Here is a 22,040-nt window from a genome sequence, read left to right as displayed (position 1 = left end):
TTGGATTGATATTACTAATATACTAGTGTAAGTATTAATAAAATATCCCTCAGAAAGCCGTAAAACTCACCATTTTGAACCGTTTATCTAAAAATTCTGCAATTTATTAATCTCGCACCTACCGCTTATCCTGGGGGGTATTCCATACCTACACACACCCCTGTATTTGTTGCACCTAAACCTCCCCCCCCCCCCCCCAGCCTTAATTCCTAGCTGCGCCCCTGGTACATGGAACTTTATAATCCCAATCTCGCCAAATTAGGTCCATTGGCGTACTTTAAAAGAACGCCTCACTACCGCTCAATCGGTCGTATTTTGTAATTCTTCGTATCGTATCACCGATTTAAAAATGCAGTCATATAAAATCCGAAGATTCAAGCGTGATGTAGTGGAATTTTTCCATATTGAAATAAATACTTGCAATTTTCCACGTTTAAAATTTACTAAGAACTAAGCTACTTTTGAACACTTTCAGTATGATGTAGTAACATTGAAACCTAGGTCGTAATAAATTTTATAACTTCGGAAAATTGCAAGTTAATATTTGAATTATATATTGAAAAAATACTTGCAATATTCTATCATTATAAAATTAATTGAATGTTAATACATTTAAATGCCTTGAAGATGATGTAGTAACTTTGAAATCTAGGGCGTAATAAATTTTATAGTCGAGGGAAACTGCAAGTAGGTACTTATTTCAATATTGCTGTCATCTTGAAATTTAATGGTAAATAAAATTAAACTGGTCAATATTTTCCCCCATCTCAAGTATAAAAATTTAAGCAGTATAAAATTTTAAAAAAAGTAAGCCGTAAGTTAATATCAAAGCAACATTTTTAAATTTTTGATCCAGGCAGATGCTGGAAACTCCTTTCAATGCTTTGAAATTTTCAAGATGGCATGACAAGTTTTATATACTTCACTGAAATGATCTCTCGGGCTGGAATTATTGGTTCTCCAATAAAAGTCAAGTACTTTAATGGGTATTACAACTGCGCTAAAAATTGAAAAATTACATGGCCAAATACTGTTATTAAGCTTATTTTCCTAAATTTTGGGTTATTTTTTTACTCTTAAAATTTGAATACAAAGTCACTATTACGCATTTTCTATATTAGATTCTAAACTGAGAATTAAGTTGAAAAATGGTTTCTAAAAATGTGATTAGAGATTTCCGAGTACTTCCATTGTCGTTTTAAAAATCACGTGTGCATAAAATTGTGAGTTTGAAATATTCGCACGAATTTCAAAAGATAAATACAGTTATAACAGAAAAATAATTCAGACAATTACTTATAAACAACATAAATGAAATTGCAATTTACTTTTCTGTTTTGAAAACTTAAATTGCACATACACGTTTGAATTGACTTGTCTTTAAAAATATTTTCATGGTTTGGTTGATTTAAAACTACATTACAACGGAAGAAACTTGCTTTATATTCATACATTTAGCATAACAGGTTACTTTTTACAAATATAAAGGTCTTCTTTTCAAGCTTTCAGACTTGGACTCCCAATTAATTGTAAACAAATGTTCTTGGACCTTGTCATGTCCTATTCCACGTACTTACTGACAGATAAAATTCATCATCATCATCAGCCAGGCAGCCTGGCCATGTCGGCTGGTCGGCAATCGCCGAGGACCCCGAGCTTAGGGGGCCCCCACAACGAAAGGTGTAATAAAAAAATACTAAGAATAGTTGAGCCAAATATTTAGCAATTATAAAATTATGCGTTTTCATTATTTGCTTTGCTTACAACGCACTCAGTGCAAAAAGATTATATAATAATAAATAAACGGAAGTTGTCAGAAGATTAAAGAGAACCTGATGCATAGGCGTACTCAGCGAGGGGGGGGGCAAGACTGCTGCAAGACTTTGCTGCAAGACTTTTCCAATTTTTTCCAAAAATTGGAAAAGTCTTGCAGCAAAATCAGTACTGAATTGAAACGAAAGTATTCAGCAAATTTTCTTTAAACTCACGAAAAATGATATGTATAAAATAAAACTATTTTTTCAAGGAAATAATCTCATAAACTTAGAAAGCGCTGTTATAATTCTTAAAATGTTGGTTTCATTACCTTTTCAATGCTAAAATGTCACAACTTGGCTTGCCTCTCCATAGACCATGGCTTGCCCCCCCCCCCTTCAGTTATGATCCTGGGTACGCTCTTGACCTGATGCTTTTTTGCTTTTTGCAATAGTTGCGTTAGGGCTATAGTGGTCTCAAAAGCAAATTTTGTAACCTGTGAAATTCTCACTTTTCATGGGGTTATTCGAAAAGGTCATTTTAGAGGATTTTTTTTGTTTTAGGGCTGTTTCAACGAGAAAACTATAGACTAAATTTATATTAGAAATTATTAACTAAATTTATAATAGAACCACAATACGCACATTTAAATTAAATAAATTTCATTAAATTTTATCAGCTGTGAAATTCTCACTTTTCATAGACTCGCACATTGGCTCTCATATGAACCATAGAGTAAGTATATTATAGAGGGCTCACGGCATAGGAGGAAATCGTATCGACAGTTTTAATTCTCAAAAAGCAGGAAGGTGGCACGAGAGTAGCTAGCCAGAGGCGAGAGGGTCTTTTTCTTCAAGGTCACCTCGCCTATCCGCTTTCCTTCCCGCTCCCCGTCTTCAAACTCTGTCAGTCCCCCAAGCATCGAAGGAAGGGAAAACGATGTTTACATCGGCCTGAGAGAGCATAGGAGAGGCGGCGCACAAAGGCCCGGATCACGTAAAAGTTTGACCAAAATCATATTTTCTTTGGATGTCTTTGAAAATTGCTCTTTACACGTTTTTTGGCATGCTACTTTCATTTCTGCAGTTATTTTTGCGAAAAAATATTATTTTAGGCGATACGTGGAACTTTAACTTATTATATGGCTAATCGTAACGCTGACTGCATAGACGAACGCAAATCATGATAAAACATGAAAATAAATGATAATTAGTTATGAAGTATGAGTTAATGATCTTTGAAATTAGTCAATAAATAAAAAAGGCTAAAAAGAGGGTTGTTGGGTTCATTGACTTACGTTAAAGAGGTGCGATTTCCAGATTTCGTAAGGTTCTTCTGTATGGACTAAAAGTAATTTTTAAATAAATGTCAAAATAGTATTTAAGTGACTCTTTTATTCTCATATAAGCATGGTTAATGATTTATTACTTTACGGATTATGTATTATAATTATTCATCATCAGATTCTTCCCAATCCCACCCATCCCTCTCTTCGCATTCGCTCGCAGAGTTTTGAGACTCTAGCAAGACCAAGATCACGTACCTCCTGCGAAAGATCTTTAAGGCCCCGACATTTGTTCAGTCAGTTCCTCATGTGCTAATAAAAGGGTCCGATGTCAGGATCAGTCACCGGAAAATATTCTCATTCGTATGAATTCGAGATATTTTTCTCGCGTAATGCTCGCGGTATTTTCTAATATCTTTATGGCGAGATTCCTGGGCTTCCTCCGACAGTTCTCCATTAGGAAGAAGAGCCGACTCGATTACATCTGCACCATGTATGCACTTTGTGCTCCGTGGGTGGCATGTAAAACCATACATAATGTCTCACAAAATTTTACGCTGTATCTAAGCAGAACTTCTTAAATTTTACCGGATCAATCAATAATCCGCAAGACAGAGATCTCAAAATTGTTGAGAATTGAAAGATTAACTCTTCTTCTACTCCTGCAAATTACTTGACTTCAAGCAGCTTCGTTTTCCTAATTTTGGAGCGCGTAGTAACGTCAGTGAATTGTTTACTTGGCCTACCCCTTTGTATATCGGATGTACCTGTTAAAAAATGAGACTACTAGAACAATATCCCAGGGGACCCCATGTCACCATTAAAATACTAGGAAAATACGAACCCGAGGTGCTTGGAAGGTTGCGAAATACATCAGGGAAATCAACAATTTTGTTCAACCAGTTGCCATTCCTCTAAAAAAAGAGATTGATCGTGAACTAGCTCGCCATCTTCTCTCGTCAGAATAAAAAAATTTCATGTTCAAAAAATTAATAAGCTCAAGTTTTGCATTTCATCTCCGTGTAATCTGAAACAACCCCCTAGATATGCATTCAAATTCCTTTTTCGAGCAACTATGGTTTTCTCTTTTTTCTCCAGCATTTTTCCGTGCAGTTCTCGCCGCGTAAATGTCCATGAAATTTTTGACAGTCAACAATAACACAGGTTTGTAAAAAGCTACACTACAGTCCTCTTTCTACAAAGTTTAAATATAAAATAGAAGGGAAAATATGAAAAATAGTGCGTGCCTCGTCTCAGACCAATTTAAAAAAACGGAAACTAGAAACGGAAATAAATGAAACATAGTATACCTGCTCAATAATCCTTATTTATGTGGTTGTCAGGAACTAATAAATTACTGAATCACATTTTTTTAGTTATCACAACACTATAACTTCTTTGTGAGATCACTGTTAAACACAAAAACTGTGGCCAAAATAGGACTTCTCAATTAGTAATGGGTATGCGTTCAAATCGACAGAAAAGGAGAAACAGAAGGGTACCAAAATGTTTTGAGCGCTATTTGAACGGAGTTAAAAAGAAGAGCCATGGAAATGTGGCCATTCCCCCAGATAACTTGTAGGGGTAGGGTTGGACCCCGTAAAGAGAATGTGAAATGTTTAGATTTTGTGCGAAAATGCATGCTAGCGGCGGACCTGCAATACAACCCGTCCAAAAAGAAGGCGGGTGGAGGGTAAAGACCTCATCTATTAACACGTGAAGCTTCAATTACAGGTCAGACCGCCCCTAGGAAAGCAATAAACTCAAGTTGGGTGGTGCACCAAGTTAAGATAACAAAAGGTCCCGACTAAGGACTTCCCACGTCCCTAAGGTCCGGCATGTGTTCGGGAAACGGGTCTCTTGCCACTTCGGATTGAAAGAAAGGGAAGCCGGTAGTGGATTTTCCCATTAGCAGAGCATGCAGCCTATCGTATTTACTTCAATAGATTACCAAAACGCGATTGAAGTCGTTCTGAGAAGCGATCGAATACAATACAATTAACGCTAAAGACCTGAAAAGAAGGAAACCAATTGGGTTTTTAATGCATACTGTGTGGAATACAACAAAGTTTATTTTTGTGTCCATAATATATATTTTATTAATTAAAATGCTCATTTGCAAACTTTGTTGTATTCCACACAGTATGCATTAAAAACCCAACCGGTTTCCTTCTTTTCAGGTCATTAGAGTTATCGTAAACCTCTAGATAAATACCTGAAAATATCGAAACCGGTTGAGTTTTTTCATTAGTACTGTATTGAATACTAAATGGTTTAGTTTTGAATTTATAATGTCACCATACCGCGAAGTGAATTCACAAAACAGTATTCCGAATATATATATACGTTCGTGATCGTCTATTTCATCGCCTGGTGTGGTCCTAAAAGTAAAAATGAGCAAAAATTGGTCTTTAGCAACTGCTAGATTAGGAGAGGAAAAATTTGATTTAAATGCACGTTTACAGCACTATTCATAACATCTTCTCAACCACAATATCCATCTAATTATTAATAATATTTTCACCGCGGGAATAAACTGCCTCACGTTTGTATCCTGCCGTTTTATTCTGCCCTCAGCCTTGCTAATAAGGGACATGCAAATATCCTCACTGATCGTCAATTATTATCGATAATATACGGGAACATCGGCGACCAACTCCTTCTCCATCATGTTTAGCATGCTTATTCCAACGCTTTCATACCCCCTTTCCAGCCAAGGCCAAGTTCAGCATTCCTTCTGTTTTCTTTTTTTCGCCTCTTTAATGTTCAAGAGGCCTGTTCAGACAATTTCGCCTGCTAAAAAAGACAGAATCCTTCACTTCCATAAGCTTCCAAATTTGTTTACATAAATATCGTCTTTTTCCTTTTCCTTTTCGTCCAAATGATATGCATCGTGGGACACCCCCGTCCAGTTGCATCAAAATATTTGCAATTTGCATCAAAATTTTTGGACAAATATTTTGATGCAAATTTGACCGTGGGACACCGGCTTCACCTATGTGGCCTCTGTGTCAGCGCTTGGCGATGCTTTTTTGTCAAGGGCCCAGTGAATGGTTGGTTTCATCCTATTGGATGAAAATTTAGAACCTGCCCTATCCATTTGGACAAAACGGTGTTTTGTACAAATGATAGTACCAAAAGCCAGTTGGATGAAATTTTGACCGTGGGATAGGGTGCGCGTTAGTTGCATCAAATTTTGATGCAAATATTTTGATTCAAATTTGACCGTTGGATATCGCACAGTGGGCGGAAATCGGAAAAAGCCGGACAAAATTACAAAATGACTTTTTTTGAGTTATAAACTTGAAACTTCGCAGGTATACTCAAAACTAATTGAAATTTAAGGATATGCACTTAATTTTACAAAGATCCTACCCGATTCTGAGACACCCAGGCTTAAACGTGAGCAACGTTCCATAAAAACGCCCGTCTTCAATTTTCTCTGAAAATCTTCCAAAGTAAGTAGAAGGTGAAGCTGTAGGTGGATTCATGCAGAATAAAAAACCACATAATCTGTTGGCATGGTTTTCTTTCTTTAATTTTCCGTAATCTTTAAGAATATCATCGATAAATTGTTACCGTGCAGTTACAAAATGGCGGATACTGTTTTGCGACAAAGTTCTACATTGAGGTAGAGTTTCAAATGATTTTTCGGCAAAGTCACGCGAAGTAACTTATATGAGAGCATTATTTGAAGATTTTTTAGGTGTTTATGCAGTTATCTTGGAAATAAGTTTGCGACGCCGAAAATTACATTGATTTATCGATCGTGCGGCAGGGTTCGTCTGCGCGCGTCGGGAGTTGGATTAGCCGCGACGCGGTAATGTTATTGAAACTGTATGGGTTTTAACGCTCAGCATTCACCGTTTTTATGTTTTGCTTCAAGACACCGATTCTCAAATGGTCTGTGGTGAAGGCAGTGGAAGTATTTTTGCCGAGGTGAGTGCACGTTTCATTGAAGTTCATTTCGTTTTCTTTGGATACGATCGAAGACCATGCTTCTATTAAAAGCGTTCACACTTCGAAAAAGTGACTTGTTTTCCCGGGAATCATACAAAAGACCTACCAGAAAGATACCAGCTGAGACTAACACCTTCTTTACTCTCCGATCCCTCACCCTAAGGATTTTACTGCGAAAACGGACGTTTTATGACACCGCGTAGCGGAGCCTTAGACCGTCTTAACGGGGCATGTCCACGGGAACATCTAATATCTAATAAGAATATTTGTATAAATTTGTACTATTTCAAACTGCTCTAAAACATCAAGCCTTGTGCCGTTACTGAAGGGGTGGAGAAAATTCTGGTTGAAAATGACAAGAATGAAAAGTCTGTACCAAATGTTTGGCGATAAGTGAGGTTTCATCCCAGTTTCCTGCACCTTCTATGTTCTTTCATTCTCATAATAAAACTTCTGCCTGTTCGACCAATGAAACTCAAGTGGCATGATTCACAATTAACTTTGTAAATGCCGGATTGATGGATGGGTTCTATTTTGTCTTTGTTACGACACAGAACTTCACCGAGAGTGCAAGGGTTGTAAAAAGAAACATTGAATTTATTTTTGGGGAATTTGTTTGCAAGCCTGTTGGAAAGGTCTCCCACAAAAAATGACCGTCACCAATTTTTAGAATTCTCTGTGATGGGGGAAGGGAGCAAAGCTGTGAAATAGCTCGCGTTTTCAACTTTCTCTGAAGGATTTTAGTTTAAGTATTAAAGCTGTAGCCATTTGAAATTGCAATTGATTTCATTGTGGAAAGTTCACAATTGAAGTTGACTGCTTTTAAAGGTATATTGACCAATCTATGTAACATAGAATGGAAGGAGGATAACTTTTGGGAGGTCGGATGGCATCAATAACTCGGAATGATTGTATCACCATAACAAGGGTTTCTGTATAAACCAAATTCATGTTTGTCATCAACTATGGATATGGAGAGATCGAGAAAGTTTAGGTGCTTTTTGGATTCTATTTCTGCTACGAAGGTAATATTAGGATGTCGAGGATTTAAAAGCTTCAGAAAATTATCTACTTGTCTGACAATTCCGGTCCAGCGGCAAATGATGTAGTCAACATACCTAGCGGTACCAGAAGATGTTAGATGAGATAGAATGCCCGAATCAAATAATTGGCGTTTTGAATTGTCCGTAAATATTTCGGCTATTACAGGTAAAAGGGAATACCTCATCGCAAGGTCGTCTCTTTGGTGATAAATATTCTTATTGTACAAAATATAATTTTGGCTGGCACTCTGTTCCATTAGACAATGAAGTTCACAAGACACACTGATTTTAATATTGTGGTCTCTCAATAAGTAACAAAGTTGTTTGTACAGGTACAGAAGTAAATAGATTTTTTAGGTCAAATGAAACTAGCTTGGAGTTGGATGGTGACGTATGAGGTGTTGAAGTTTCTGTGGCAAAATGATGGGGCTATTAATATTATATTTTGGTGAAAAACCAGGCAATTGCCTAAAGATGATATTTAATTTAGGGGCTAATTTATAAAATTACAGCAGGAAGATAAAGCTTTTTTAACACTTTTTTGGAATCTATCCGTTGGATCACGGGGGAGAATCACGAATGAGGTATCCTCCAACACATCATCACATTTGGCGATGCATGAGACCTTATTACGGATTAGCACACTGTTCCTTTTTTCTGCTTTGGAAATAATAAAATCTTCTTCGTTTACCTTCTAATTGATTGATCAAAATCAACTTGGTTGTGATTAACTTTCATACGGTGAGATGTACTTGGATTAGTAAAGGTAATATAATTATATATATTGCACAATTTTATTTTCCTACATTCTCGCGCCGGTGGGCTACTTGTACGTCGACTCCGTCGAAATGTTTTTACATCAGATGGAAGTTTTTTAACCTTCTATAAACACATCTCTAGTTTTTACTCGTTGGGACATAAGTCCCCAACAATGGAGGAAAATGAGTGTTACACCTCGGGAAAATCATTGATAGATGACATTTCAGCCACTCAGAGGAAGTACCTCCGGAAAGGCTCGTCAACAGGTCGGTTGCAGTTCGAAGTTTTGACTTAAAACTTTATGTTGCATGATCTCTGCCTTCTCTTCGGGTTTCCACTGCGTCCGTTGCCTTTTGGCGAGAACAGTTTCGACAAAAGCCAACGGACGCGGTGGAAACCCGAAGAGAATGCAGAGATAATCTGATCAACGCCGCGAAAATCTTCGAACCTACTTTATGTTGCATGATTATAACAAACCCTGTATTAGTGTTGAAAATCTGTATTTAAATGAATAACTTGTTATCAAAGACAAAAAATAGGTTTTGGACTGTTAAAATGTGTACGAAAAGCAATCAATATCTAATCTACATAGAATCAAATGTTTTATAACAATTAATGAATGGATAACTCAAGATTCTAACGCGATAACATATTTTAGCCTACGAATTAGGATTCCCCATGAGGCCTACGAAACAAATTTTCCTTGCAGTTTCGATACGCAAAACTGCATAATAGGAGGTTTAATTCCGAAAAGGGGAGGGCGGATAGTTTTGAATCGCCATATTTTTTAGTGCCGCAGCAACTTACAATTAGAGTATGCCAAAAATACTCCATTCGACATTGCTATATAAATGCTCACCGCGTAAAATGTATCTTTGGATATTTTGTTTTTCGGCCCCTGGGAGAAGGGATTCATTCATATAATGAGGCAAGAATTTAAGCAATGAGTGATCCCGGGTCCAATTCCAGCCGCTATTTGTGTTACTTTTAAGAACCTCAACTAAATGCTAACGCTTAAAACAAAACTTTCCTCAACGGACAATGCGTCTTGTTATTGACGAGACGACGATTATCACAACTATGATCAGAATAAGGTCTCAAGGAAAGACAAAAACATGCATTAGATGATCCCCGGCCCCATACGTAAGACCTGAAGTAGAAAACTGGTACAGCCGAAAGAAACCTTTACATTTTCGACGTGGTAACAGAATGGGCCATTACTCATCCCGCTATCGAGCAAACAAATCAAGGTCACCGACCACCCCTATTCCCAAAAATGCTACTGCTGATCCATACCTCTTTGTGTTCGTTTGAAGCTGCGCGCTTAAGAATTCATTACCAAATACTTTTAAGCTTTAGTTACCGACTGTGGTGAAGAGGCTACGACCGTTAGCGAAAGGCAAACAGTGCATTGTTGTTCAGTGTAGAGATCCAATCTCGCATTCCCTTTTTATTGTAATATTCCGGCACTTGGTGTTGTAAATAGCATTTACACTTCACCAAAGTGAGGTATTTCCTATCTGAAGTTCTGAAGCACACTACGCGAAATGTATTTCATTCGATATGTTGATCGTTCAACGATGCGATGACCATCAATAAGATTTATATTGTCTCTTGAAGCGAAAAGATCTTCCCTCACGGAAAATCTCTTCCTCGTCAAAACAAAACCCTCGCCTCGCCAACCTATCTGATGGCAAAACGAACTCCTTAGGAGGCGGGAGCTTTCTGCGTAGACCCAGGCCAGTAAAGAAAGCCTGACGAGGTGCGGCCATTAAAAATGCATAACTCCCTTTGTAATTGAGATAAAGTTACAACTCTTTCACCAAAAATAAATTTATAGTTTTGTCCAAATTTCATACGCAGCATATATAGACCTATATCGTAAGATACGAAAGTTAGCAGGCGATTGATTTTTACCCTGCAAAATTCCAAATTTTTCGTCCGAAAGATATATAAACACACATAACAACGTTGAAACTGAGTTATGAACAAATTAAAGTTTACTAGTATGGAAAAAAATGTGCTATGAACATATCCTGTAAGTTTCAACTTTATACTAAGAACCGTCTGCCGGAAAATGGATTAGGAATATAAACTCGGAAAAGTCAAGTAACTAGCCGAAATTCGAGAAAATATTTTTTATAACAATTGTTATAAACAAAATCGAATAATTAATGTCCTCTCTAAACGTAGCAACCCTTTCTGCTTCAGAATATATTTTTAGACTTGTGGAACGAGCAAATTAAAAAAATTGCACAAATTCTTCTAGTGACATCTGGTTAATCGCTCTAGAACTACACCAAAAACGTATACGATTTTTGTACGTGTGGTGAGCTCTCTATATATACTTACTCTATGTATGAACTCACTTCATTACTTTGTACACAAGAATTTTTTTATTTCTTCCCATCAATGAGAAGTTTTTAACTTTTTTCGTGCCCCGAAATTGCTATTTTTTATTAAGTTTAATCTAGTTTTAAAGAACCAGAATAGCGTCAAACTCCATTTCCGGCCATAGAATTTCCTAAAATTTTCTGGGGGATGACCTTCGAACCCGTAAGATGGGCCCCATTATGATCCCTAGCCGAGGGCCCTCAGTCATCCCCAGACCGCCCCTGGTCATAATGATCAATACTGTGGAGTTGGGTATAAACTGATCTCACGAGCGGTATACGGATATACGATACGGATACGAATCGATACTTACATGCAATCACATCATACCTGCTTTGTTCCTTCAGCTAAAACTCCTTCTTCTAGGAGTAATATCTTCCCCGATCAACGACGGGTGGCCTTCTAGTTAATAATAATCCTTTGAATATAATAAAAAAGAAATACTTCTAATTTTCAATTTTTCCCAAAGTCAGGGGTAAAATTATTCCGAAGAACCGAATACGAAACGATGCAAAAATTTGGCATACTATCAACTAAATATTCGTAACTAACTTCACAAACGATTCTAACTTTACTATCTTCAATTTAATGGCAATTTAGATAAACAAATATCCACTAGTTTCTTCCAAAGTCTTCTACTTTTCTTAGAAGATGTAAGCAAAAGTTCTCAAAGATTGCAATTAACCCATCGCAGCATTCAACGCGCCAACGTACGCGATAACGTCAGCCTTTTTTTTACCATCACAATTGTTTCACCTATGTTAACATCTGTTAGTTCCAGGTGAATAGCGTTTAATTTTTCAGTAAGTATGGTAGCGATTTCGAATTCCTAAAGTCATCTTCGAAACAGAACATCCTTTTACATTAAGTTATTTTCCAACATGTGTTACGATGGATCCGATTGCGGAATTAAAAAAATAAAACAGATTATTGCTTACCTAATTGCTGAGATTCAATATATCCCTCGTTACAATAGGCCAAGGGAGTTTGTTATCTTCTCTCTCGTCATTTGTTCCAAACATGTGGACAAATCAAAGTGATGTAAGCTTCACTGGACGCTTAAGGCAATGGAAATGCCAAGCGTTTAATATACTATCCCATCTGCACAGAGATGAGAGGAGATATAGCAGGCTCTTATCGCTTGCGTCAGCTAAAGCAATCTACCACAGTCTAAACAAATAAAGTTTGTTTAACCCTTGAATCTACATTGAAGCCTGCACAAGGTATTCACTCACGGTCGACATATGACGTGGATCTAGTATTTATTGGCTTTTCAAGCGTACAAATCATTGAATGGAAGATGGTATAACTCTTCATAATCCTCTTGTAATATAAATACGGGAAGTACCGTGCAATAACGAAGTATATATGCCCTTAGAAAAAGTTAAGCTGTGAATTAACACTAGTAATACACCACATCTATACCAGTGGCGCAGCGAGGGGAGGGTTTTGGGGGATAAACCCCCCCCCCCCCCCCAGAGCTCAGAGATTTTTTTGAGTTTAATCCATTTTACTTAATTGAATTAGTATTACTTATAGTATAGTGTTAGGATTAATCAAAGATCCCTCAGAAAATCGTAAAACTCGCCATTTTGAACCTTTATTCATAATTTTTTCTGGAGGAGGGCCCCCGCAACTCCTGCTAACCCTGGCAGGTATGCTATGCCCCCATATCCCTAGGTAATAGTTGCGCCAAACCCCCCCCCCCCCCCAGCCTTAATTCCTAGCTGCGTCCCTGATCTAAACTACTAAAGAAGCATTTTAAATTCAGACCGGAAATACTGCCCCTTCCGGTTGTTTTGGCCACCGGATATTACAGGGTACCCCCACTTCCACGGGGTGTTTCTCCGCGAGAAAATGTTTTTATTTAACCTTGTTAGAACATAATTTGAGACTAAGTTCTGATGACATTTTTGCGTGATAATGAAATTTTTTGTTTGTCAATTTTTTCTGGGGGGCTGGCACGAGTCCACGGGGAAGGGTCATAACATTTTTTTATGATAATGAAATATTTTGTTTGTTAATTTTTTCTGGGGGTCTGACACGAGTTCTCGGGGAAGGGGCATTACCGGTGATCATGGCATTACCCTCCCACCGGAATCCCTCTAGCTAGTAAGGCAAGTTCACAGTTGATCTTTTTTCTTCGGCAGAGTGTTTTCCTCCTATTTCCCGGGCTTCTGTCCTACCATATTTATCTAACGTCCAATGGTTTGAGAAATAAATCTTTGCTGTGATGTAATTTAAAAAAAAAAGAAAATAAAGTAATTCACTGCTGTGTACTATCTCGAGATAAGGAAGGTTTTTTCACTCCGGAATGAATCGTTAGTTTGTGTTGAAGAGCATCTTGAGAAGTTCATCTTCGTTAAGTATCACGGCGGTCCTCTGCACCTCGGTGAGTAATCAGCTCAATTGGTTGAGTGGAGCGACGTGTCTTGACTGTTGCCATTGTGCAACTTTGAACCTCATGCTGTGCGCCTATCTGGAGGAACTAGACGAACGCGTATTCGGATGAAGTGTTTCTGAATATGTTTTTATCGGTATGATTCCCGCCTCGAGTATGGAAGAGCAATTTGAGGGCCATTTCTTTTTGATAAGCAAAAATAAATCCAACTGGGCAACTATTGTAATTCTGGAAATGAATTGTATTATAGAATCTTCATCAGGGCCGGATCCAGGATTTTTTCTGGGGGGCACAAGGGTCCAACAGGTCTTCTCATATTTGAGATTAAAAACAAAACACAACAATTACTGTACAAAATGTTTTCTTTATTTTGATATGAAAGTTATTAATATTAAATTAAATGATTGGGGCTCGGAAATACAAAAAAAAATAAAACGAGCGTAGGTATAACCGTATTAAATATCTTGTTTATTCTTAAGCGCCTGGGGGGGGGGGTCGTGCGTACCCCCCCTAAATCCGCCTTTGAACCGCCTTCGGCATTGCCCCCCCTAAATCCGCCTATGATCTTCATGTAGAATTGACTAAAAATATTTTGTCAGTGCAGTAAAATGGTCAATGCTGCGTGATATTTGCTGGTTGTTTCTTACTTTTGGTAATTTGAATCTTTTTTTTACTTTAATTATCTGACGTTAGTCAATTAGGGTTACTCGCAATCAATGAAAAACGATGAACAACTAAAGTTCTAGTTTGTATTAGTAGGACTATGGCCCTTGCATGCGATTTCCCAGTTTGCGTTCACCGTTCTCCGGTTTTTGGCTTTTAGTGGCGGCAGGACGAACCTCTACTTCATTCAACCATACTTCGTACTCGGTGTGTGGGTCGAAACTAAATTGTTCGAAGGTGAATCACGTGGTCCCTCCAGCAGGGCCGTTTTAAGGTCATCGTAGGCCCTAGGCACTTTCAAAGTCATAGGCCCTCCCCGACTTCATTTTTAATATTTTTCAAAAATGCACCCACACTTCTTTGCGATTTGAAATCTAAATGAACTTTCCGCATTGTTAATTATTCTATGCAGACTCTATGCAGTGATGATGTAGTAATTCCGCTGTTACATCATGCGCTTCGTATTTGTTGTTAATTGTTAATCGTGTGCTTTTTTTCTTAATTTTTAAAAAAAAGTTTTTAAGTAAGTTTCCTTTTCTAAACTCAAATTGATAAAAACGTATCTTCGGTCAACGATGGGACAAACACGACTATCCTCCCCGGCATTACTTTCAATTGAAAAGGATTTGATGAGGGAAATGACATTTGAGGACGCCATATGTGACTTTGCTAAGACAAAGAGCCGAAAAGTTAACATACTGTAATTTACAGATCTACAGCACTGCAGCTTGACTTGCTAAGGTGCTCACACGGTTATATATAGTTACTTTAATTCAAACATTATTAAATTTTACTGGCATTCTGAACTTGTTTTCACTTTATGTTCTGGCTTTCGTAGGCCCTTGAAAAGTCCGTAGGCCCTAGGCACAGTGCCTACTGTGCCTAATTGATGAAGCGGCCCTGTCCTCCAGTTCAAAATATAATCCGTGTTTCGTTTCGTTCTAAAGCTTTAGTTTAGTTTCAACTCGCGGTAGTTTTGACTCCGATTTCGTTTCGACCCTGAGTTTTGCTCCCCTAGTTTAATTCTTTTTCGCGAGGGGACTGCATGGAGGAGGCCCAATTCCATCCCACAGAAGGATGATTCCTGTTGCCACTTCGGCCGCATTTTAATCGGTTTTCAAAATTGTCCAGGGCGCGGTGATGAGTGCACTTTTTTTCCAATATTTTTCAGTATGGCCTTTGCAAATGCGAGGAATAGCATTGAAGAGTTTTGAATTTGATAAATCACTTCATTATGAATGTAAATTTCAGTTGACACCTCTCATTATGCATGGGCGTACCCAGCGAGGGGCAGGGGGGGGGGTGGCAGCTACCCTCCCCTAGAAGCAAAAATCGCAAAAGTCTTTATGCAAAATCAATGCTGAATTGAAACGAAAGCATTCAACAAATTTTCTTTAAACCCACGAAAAATGATATGTATTAGTATACGACATGTAACTAAAACAAAACTATTTTTTCAAGGAAATAACCTCATAAACTAATGTCACATTTGGTTTCCCCCCCTAGACCATGGCTGGTCCCCTCCTAGTTATGATCCTGGGTACGCCCTTGTCATTATACCTTATTTCCCCGTGAAACTCGGATCACTTTCTCCGTCAGCCACACGAGTGGAGACTTTTGAAAACCCAGACCCATTTAAATACGCGGTGGGTTAAAACACATTTAGAGGCCGAATCGAAGATCCTCTTTCGTAAAATTCGTGCTTTTTCGTTTCGATTCCACATTTCGCTCCCGGGAACGAAACAATTGAAATTTTACTGGTTTTGACTATCGTTTAGTTTCGATTGTCATCCCTGCTTTTGATCTAAATCCGCCCCTGCGCGTAAATAATTTGTCAACTAGGGGTGTGGTCCAGTACACGCGCCCAATGCTCCCGAGTGCTCCCGCTTCAGACGCTACAAATTCGTGGTCCACTTTCTCTCCGATCGCTCCCTGCGCTACCGATGCACCACTTACTGGATCACGGCTGGATCGATTTTAGCATTTTGTTAGTCGTTTGTTTTCCTTGTATCGTCTGCATAAAGGATTGGTGTAGCTCCTTGTTCTTTACTTAGCCTGTTGGAGAGGTCATTAATATAAATAACAAAAAGAATAGGGCCAAGTATCGATCCATGGGGTACACCACAAGAAACCTTATTAATGTTAGATCTGCATTGGACACCATGATCGGACTCTAAAACAGACCAATGCTTGTCCTGAAGACTTTACCCAGTGGTTTGCAAATCCTCTAACACCGAGGTGATAAACTTTAACTAGAAGAGCAGATCATGATACATATAAAACGAGATGAGCCTGAGAAATGAGAAGATCGAATCATTTGACCATTCGCGCGCAAGGTTTGACTCGCGAAGGCACGACGAGGACTTTTTTCAAGGACAAAACCGCTAGAAGGGTGCGGCGACCAGTTGAGAAATTCCTGCAGTGCGCGTCTTGGTGTGGCTCGGATATCATTTCGTGTGAGGAGTTGTTTGGGAATCCTCATCCTCAAAGGAATACTCTTCTGTTTCTCTTGGTAATAAGTACTCTCGAGTCCTAATTGGATTAGCGTGTGTTGAGGTTTTTATGAAGCTAATTCTATGAGGAGTTCTGAGCGCCGCTGACAAAGTGGATATACAGTTTTAGCTGCTTAGTTCAGAAAACGGAAAAGGCGCTGAAGAATCTTCATTACTGCACTTCCCGGTAAGAATTTTACGGATGAAAAAAGTATTACTTTTCTCGCTTGACATAGTATAGTGCATGATTTTCATTGAGATTTAAGCCGTTTGGTCGGAAGTGTAGCTTTATGTTGATATTTTATTCTTATTGGATTTCGAGTTATATTTATATTTCGGTTGGCATGAATGCAGCGCATTTATTTAATTTTTACCAGTACACTTAAATTAACCTCAATTTTTAGTCAGTTTTATCATGTGCATCAGAAAGTTCATGGCGGGAGACCGTTCATGTGGCGTGTATACGGGAAGCAAGGCTGTAGCCAAATATTATTTTCGCGGGGTTGATTTGGAAGGGGTTTAAGGTATCTCCCACACATTCCGGGTGGTTTTGAACCCCTAAAGGGCCATCCCCCTTACTCGTTCCGGCTTTAGCGGGGGTCAGGCAGTTACAGAATTATATGGTACTTTCCCGGCGTATCAGTTGAATGAATTGTTATCGGGTCTTCCACCTGTTTGTTTACTTCGTTTCCATTTGAAATATTTTTTTTTCATTTCCCTCTCTATTTTCTCATTTCTTTTAAGTATATATATTCCCTCTTTTCGTCTCTTCCATTTTTTTCTTGATATTTCCTTCCAAATTCAACTATTATGGCAGCACGGTAGAAGAAAACAAATTCAGCTGTTAGGGCATCACGAAGATAATTGCGTTAGCTAAGGAGGCGTTCATTAATAGGAAGGAGCTTATGAGAGGATGATTCGCGCGCTTGAAAATGCTCACTTTTCATGTAATCGCGAAAAATAGAAATCGTCATTTAAAAATCTAAAAGCGTGAAATACGCACTCCAGGAGTAGTAATCTTTCGATTTAGGCAATAAAAAAATAAAAGGAAACCACCCTATTATGTAACTGCCAAGCATTGGCGTCGCAATCGCTGTTAGCGGCCTTGCATTCTGGTTTGACCGGAGGATGTACCATCATTTATTGGGAATTGGGCATAAACGATCCTATTAGATTGCGAAATATTTTCTATTTTACATCGCAAGTTAAAATGTATATCACGGAACAATCGAATGTACCCAGATACGGCGACTGCAATGAGCTCCTTTCCCCTCCCTCCGCCTCCATCCCGTTATCCAGGGTCGGGAAACCCAGGCGACTGCAAGGGAACCTACGTACCAAGGGAACGACCAAACGCCCAAACAGCAAAAAAATGAATGTTTGTTCTCCGATTTTATAAATTAAATATTTTGTATACGACTTTCTTGTGTAAATTTATTTTTACAAACTTTAAAAGTTTAAGCTAACGCAAAAAAACAATCAGTATGTATTGCAGTTGTCCCTAGTATTAAGTTTTTTTTGTTAAATATAAGTCTATGTTCAACTAAATAGATTAAAATTTTCATTCAACCCCGACAAATACTTTCTGATAACTCTTTTTAACGAAAAACGCATTCTGCATAGTATGCAAAACAGGTGATGGTGTACTATCGTTTTCAAAAGTATGTAGACACCCAGTAGTCCTACTTAACTGATGGGGCCGGGTCGGTGAAAACTTGTGAGGTTGGCACATAAAGCGACTTGCATCCCTCACTCGTATGCCACCAAGAGTCGACGAGGACGGAGGCGGACGTGGTGTAGCTACCGAAGGTGGAGTCAAACTCCAGGTGCATAAGCCCAATTGGAAATAAGATTAGCGGATGGAATGAACTGAGGTAACTCACGTCCACGATCACATTATGCCGTGGGAGAGTTTTCTTTCAGGCTCCGTGGCGAGGTTTTTCCTATATTTAGATTCATATTTGGACTCGCCGTTTATCTCTTTATAATACGTCGCTCCGTGGCCAAGTAGGTCTATACTATGCGCGGTAATTTCGGTTAAGTTCTGGGAGGGTTCGAATCCAAAGTTAAGTTTTTTCTACTTTTTAAAAGAGACATCCTGAAATCAACATAAGCTATGCAGACGACTCAAGAAAAATTTCGTGCTGAATTTTTTTAAACGACTAAATTTATTAATATGATGACTTTATCTACCTTTGTTGTAGAAAATGTAAAAGTTTTCAATTGCTGATTTGACTTGTTTTACGTTTTTCATTGCTCTTTTGTTTTTTTGGCTGACTGGGTTTTTATCGTGATTATTCCCTGTATGAGTCTAGTCTTGTTCTGCGCTGCGAAGAAGCAACAAATAAATTCATGTTGAGATAAGTCGATCTTTCATTACGGAACCTCAACATGGTAGCAGAGCGTGGCTCCTTGCGTTCCTTGTTTGCTTAAATAGTCTTCGTTGCTTTCAATGCGAGTTAAATAACGTTTTCGCGCCACGTTCTCGTTTGGACATTTGCTTGGTTGCACTTGTGAACGAACTGTTTGCTGTTAAGTGTAAAGCATGGAGCTCCATGGAATCGAGAAGTTACGCGGTAGTGAGAACTGGACAATTTGGAAATTCTCGGTGAAAAATGTACTACGAGGTATTGAAAATGCATACGAGGTCTGCACTGGAGAGGTCTCAAAACCAGAGGTTGTGGGAAGCAATTTATCCTCTAATGAGCGCACTTCCTATGATGCAGCGTATAGAGTTTGGGACAAGGCGGATCGAGCGGCATGCCAAGTCTTGGTAAGGTCTATTGAATCTAAAGTGGCTGCTCTTCTCGTCGCGTGTGACTCGGCGAGAGACATGTGGTGCAAATTGCATGCTGTATTCGAACAACAGACTAAACAAGCTGCTCATACTGTTCAAGCGGAATTTTTTGGCTTCAATATGAGCCTCGCCGACTATATGGTCACTCATATCGCGAAGTTTGAAGGGTTAGTCTTACGAATGCAGCAGTTAAACGTGAAGCCGGATGAGTCATCGTTGATGGTTAAGTTACTGGACACATTGCCCGACGAGTACGAGAGTCTGAAACAGGCATAGTGGGCGAGACCTGAAGATCATCAGACCTTCGCAAATTTGGTGGCAGTGCTGACTTCTGATGAAATACGTCGTTTGAAACGAGCTGAAAGAAAGGAAGAGGCAGTAGCACTGATGACTGTAAAATCTAAAATTCAGGGAAATAGCAATTTTTCCACTTATGCCGCAGGTTCAAGTAGAAAGAAAGGGGAATCTTCACGAGAGAAAGTAAAAGATAAAAGGAAAATCAAGTGCTATGGTTGTGGTGGACAAGGGCACATGAAAAAGGATTGTCCTAGTTGGAAACAGAAGAGGGTACAAAATAAATATAGTGCGCCAGACCGTAATGATGAGGCTGATCAGGCTTTCATTAGTGAACTTTTGAATGCAGAGACTGTTGGTGATATGTGGGTTGTAGACACCGGTGCCACCGATCATATATCTAACCAGAAAGAATGTTTCTCTTCTTTTGAACAGTTTTCAACGCCATTGAAAATACATATTGGCGACAAATCCACAATGGATGCACTAGGTAAAGGGACAATCAAGTTTGAATCCTGTGTTAACGGTAAATTGCTACCGTGTCGCATGGAGAATGTACTATATGTACCCACTGCCCGGAGAAATTTGTTCTCTGTTGTTTCCACCCTTGATAAAGGCTTGTCTTTTAAGTCGTCGAAAACTAAGTGTGAATTTCTTAAAGACGGTGTAGTGAAAGCTTGTGGCGTCCGGTATGGACAATTATTCAGACTCCACATCCGTGTGCTGAAGTTAGATGTAACGGGTGCCAAAGAGATGAATGTAGCATCGAAAGACACACTACAAATTTGGCATGAGCGTCTTGGTCATCAAAATAAAAGACATGTCCTGAAGTTTCTCAAACAACGGGGAATCGAAGCTACTGAAGGTGAAAGTTTTTGTGCCGCTTGGGTTCAAGGTAAGCAGCACAGGAGTAGCTTTCATTCAAGAAGTCAGCGAGCCAAAGAACCTGGGGAGTTGATACACGCTGACATCTGTGGGCCGATGGAGTGTGAGTCTCTGGGTGGAGCACGTTACTTTCTATGCTTTACATGCGATTACTCGAGGTTTCGCATGGTCTACTTTCTGAAGGAGAAGTCAGAAACTGCACAGAAGATTACAGAAGTGTTGCAGATCGTGAGGAATCAATGCAGACGACCTGTGCGTGTATTTCAATGCGATGGTGGTCGAGAGTTTGTCAATCATGAGGTAGAAAAACTGTTAAAGTCAATGGGTGTGGATTTCTGTGTCTGCAATCCATATACGCCAGAGCAAAATGGTTGTGCAGAGCGTAGTAACAGGACTGTGGTTGAACTCGCTCGCACTATGCTATTAGCAAAGAATTTGCCTAAAACATTGTGGGCAGAAGCAGTTAATACGGCTGTTTATGTTCTCAACCGAACAGGCCCAAGCAGTGTGGATGGAAAAACACCGTATGAGATCTTTACAAGGAAAGAGTTTCATTTAGACAAACTTCGGGTTTTTGGTATCAACTGTTACATTCACATACCAACAGTCCGTCGGAAGAAATGGGACCCAAAGAGCCAGCGTGGGGTTTTTGTGGGGTATTCTCAGAATATAGATGGATTTCGAGTGTGGATAAAACCTGGAAACAAGATAATTCGGAGTTGTGACGTCGTATTTGAACCTGAGACTTGTGGGGGGCTGCTGACGTTATTTCCAACTGACGTGCATGATGAGCTGGAGCCTTCAAATGATCCTGAAGAGGACTGCGTTACTGAACCCACTGATAAATGTGAGAGAAACCTACGGGATCGTTTGAAAATCAAACCACCTGAACGCCTCATTGAGTCAATGTTAGCTGAGGTTGCTGAGCCAAGCAGCTACTCGGAGGCAATGAAATCTGATCAGCGATTACTCTGGGAGAAGGCTATGGAGGAAGAGATGGCTGCCTTAAAGGAAAACTTGACCTGGACCCTCACTACGCTACCAGGTAATCGCAAATCCATCTCTAATCGATGGGTTTACAAAGTAAAACGTGCAGGTGATGGTCACATTAATAGATACAGGGCTCGACTTGTAGTGCGAGGGTTTAGCCAGCGAGAAGGAGCAGATTATAGTGAAACTTTTAGCCCTGTTGCCCGGCTCGATACTATACGAGCTGTATTAAGTATTGCTGCCAAGGAACACATGCATTTGGCACAATTTGATGTTAAAACTGCTTTTCTCAATGGGGTTCTTGACGAAGAAATATTCATGA

At 39.1% G+C, this 22,040-nt stretch overlaps 1 protein-coding gene across 1 annotated transcript in view; it reads left to right on the top strand.

The window, feature by feature from the left end:
• Window positions 1–22,040, top strand: part of LOC124162896 — a 108,636-nt gene that overhangs the window by 805 nt on the left and 85,791 nt on the right. The window lies entirely within an intron of this gene.

This window comes from Ischnura elegans, chromosome 7 (genome assembly GCF_921293095.1).
Source record: "Ischnura elegans chromosome 7, ioIscEleg1.1, whole genome shotgun sequence".
NCBI classification, from domain to species: Eukaryota; Metazoa; Arthropoda; class Insecta; order Odonata; family Coenagrionidae; genus Ischnura; species Ischnura elegans.
Note: the sequence above shows the minus strand (reverse complement) of the source record. Positions and strands in the feature narration are given on the sequence as shown.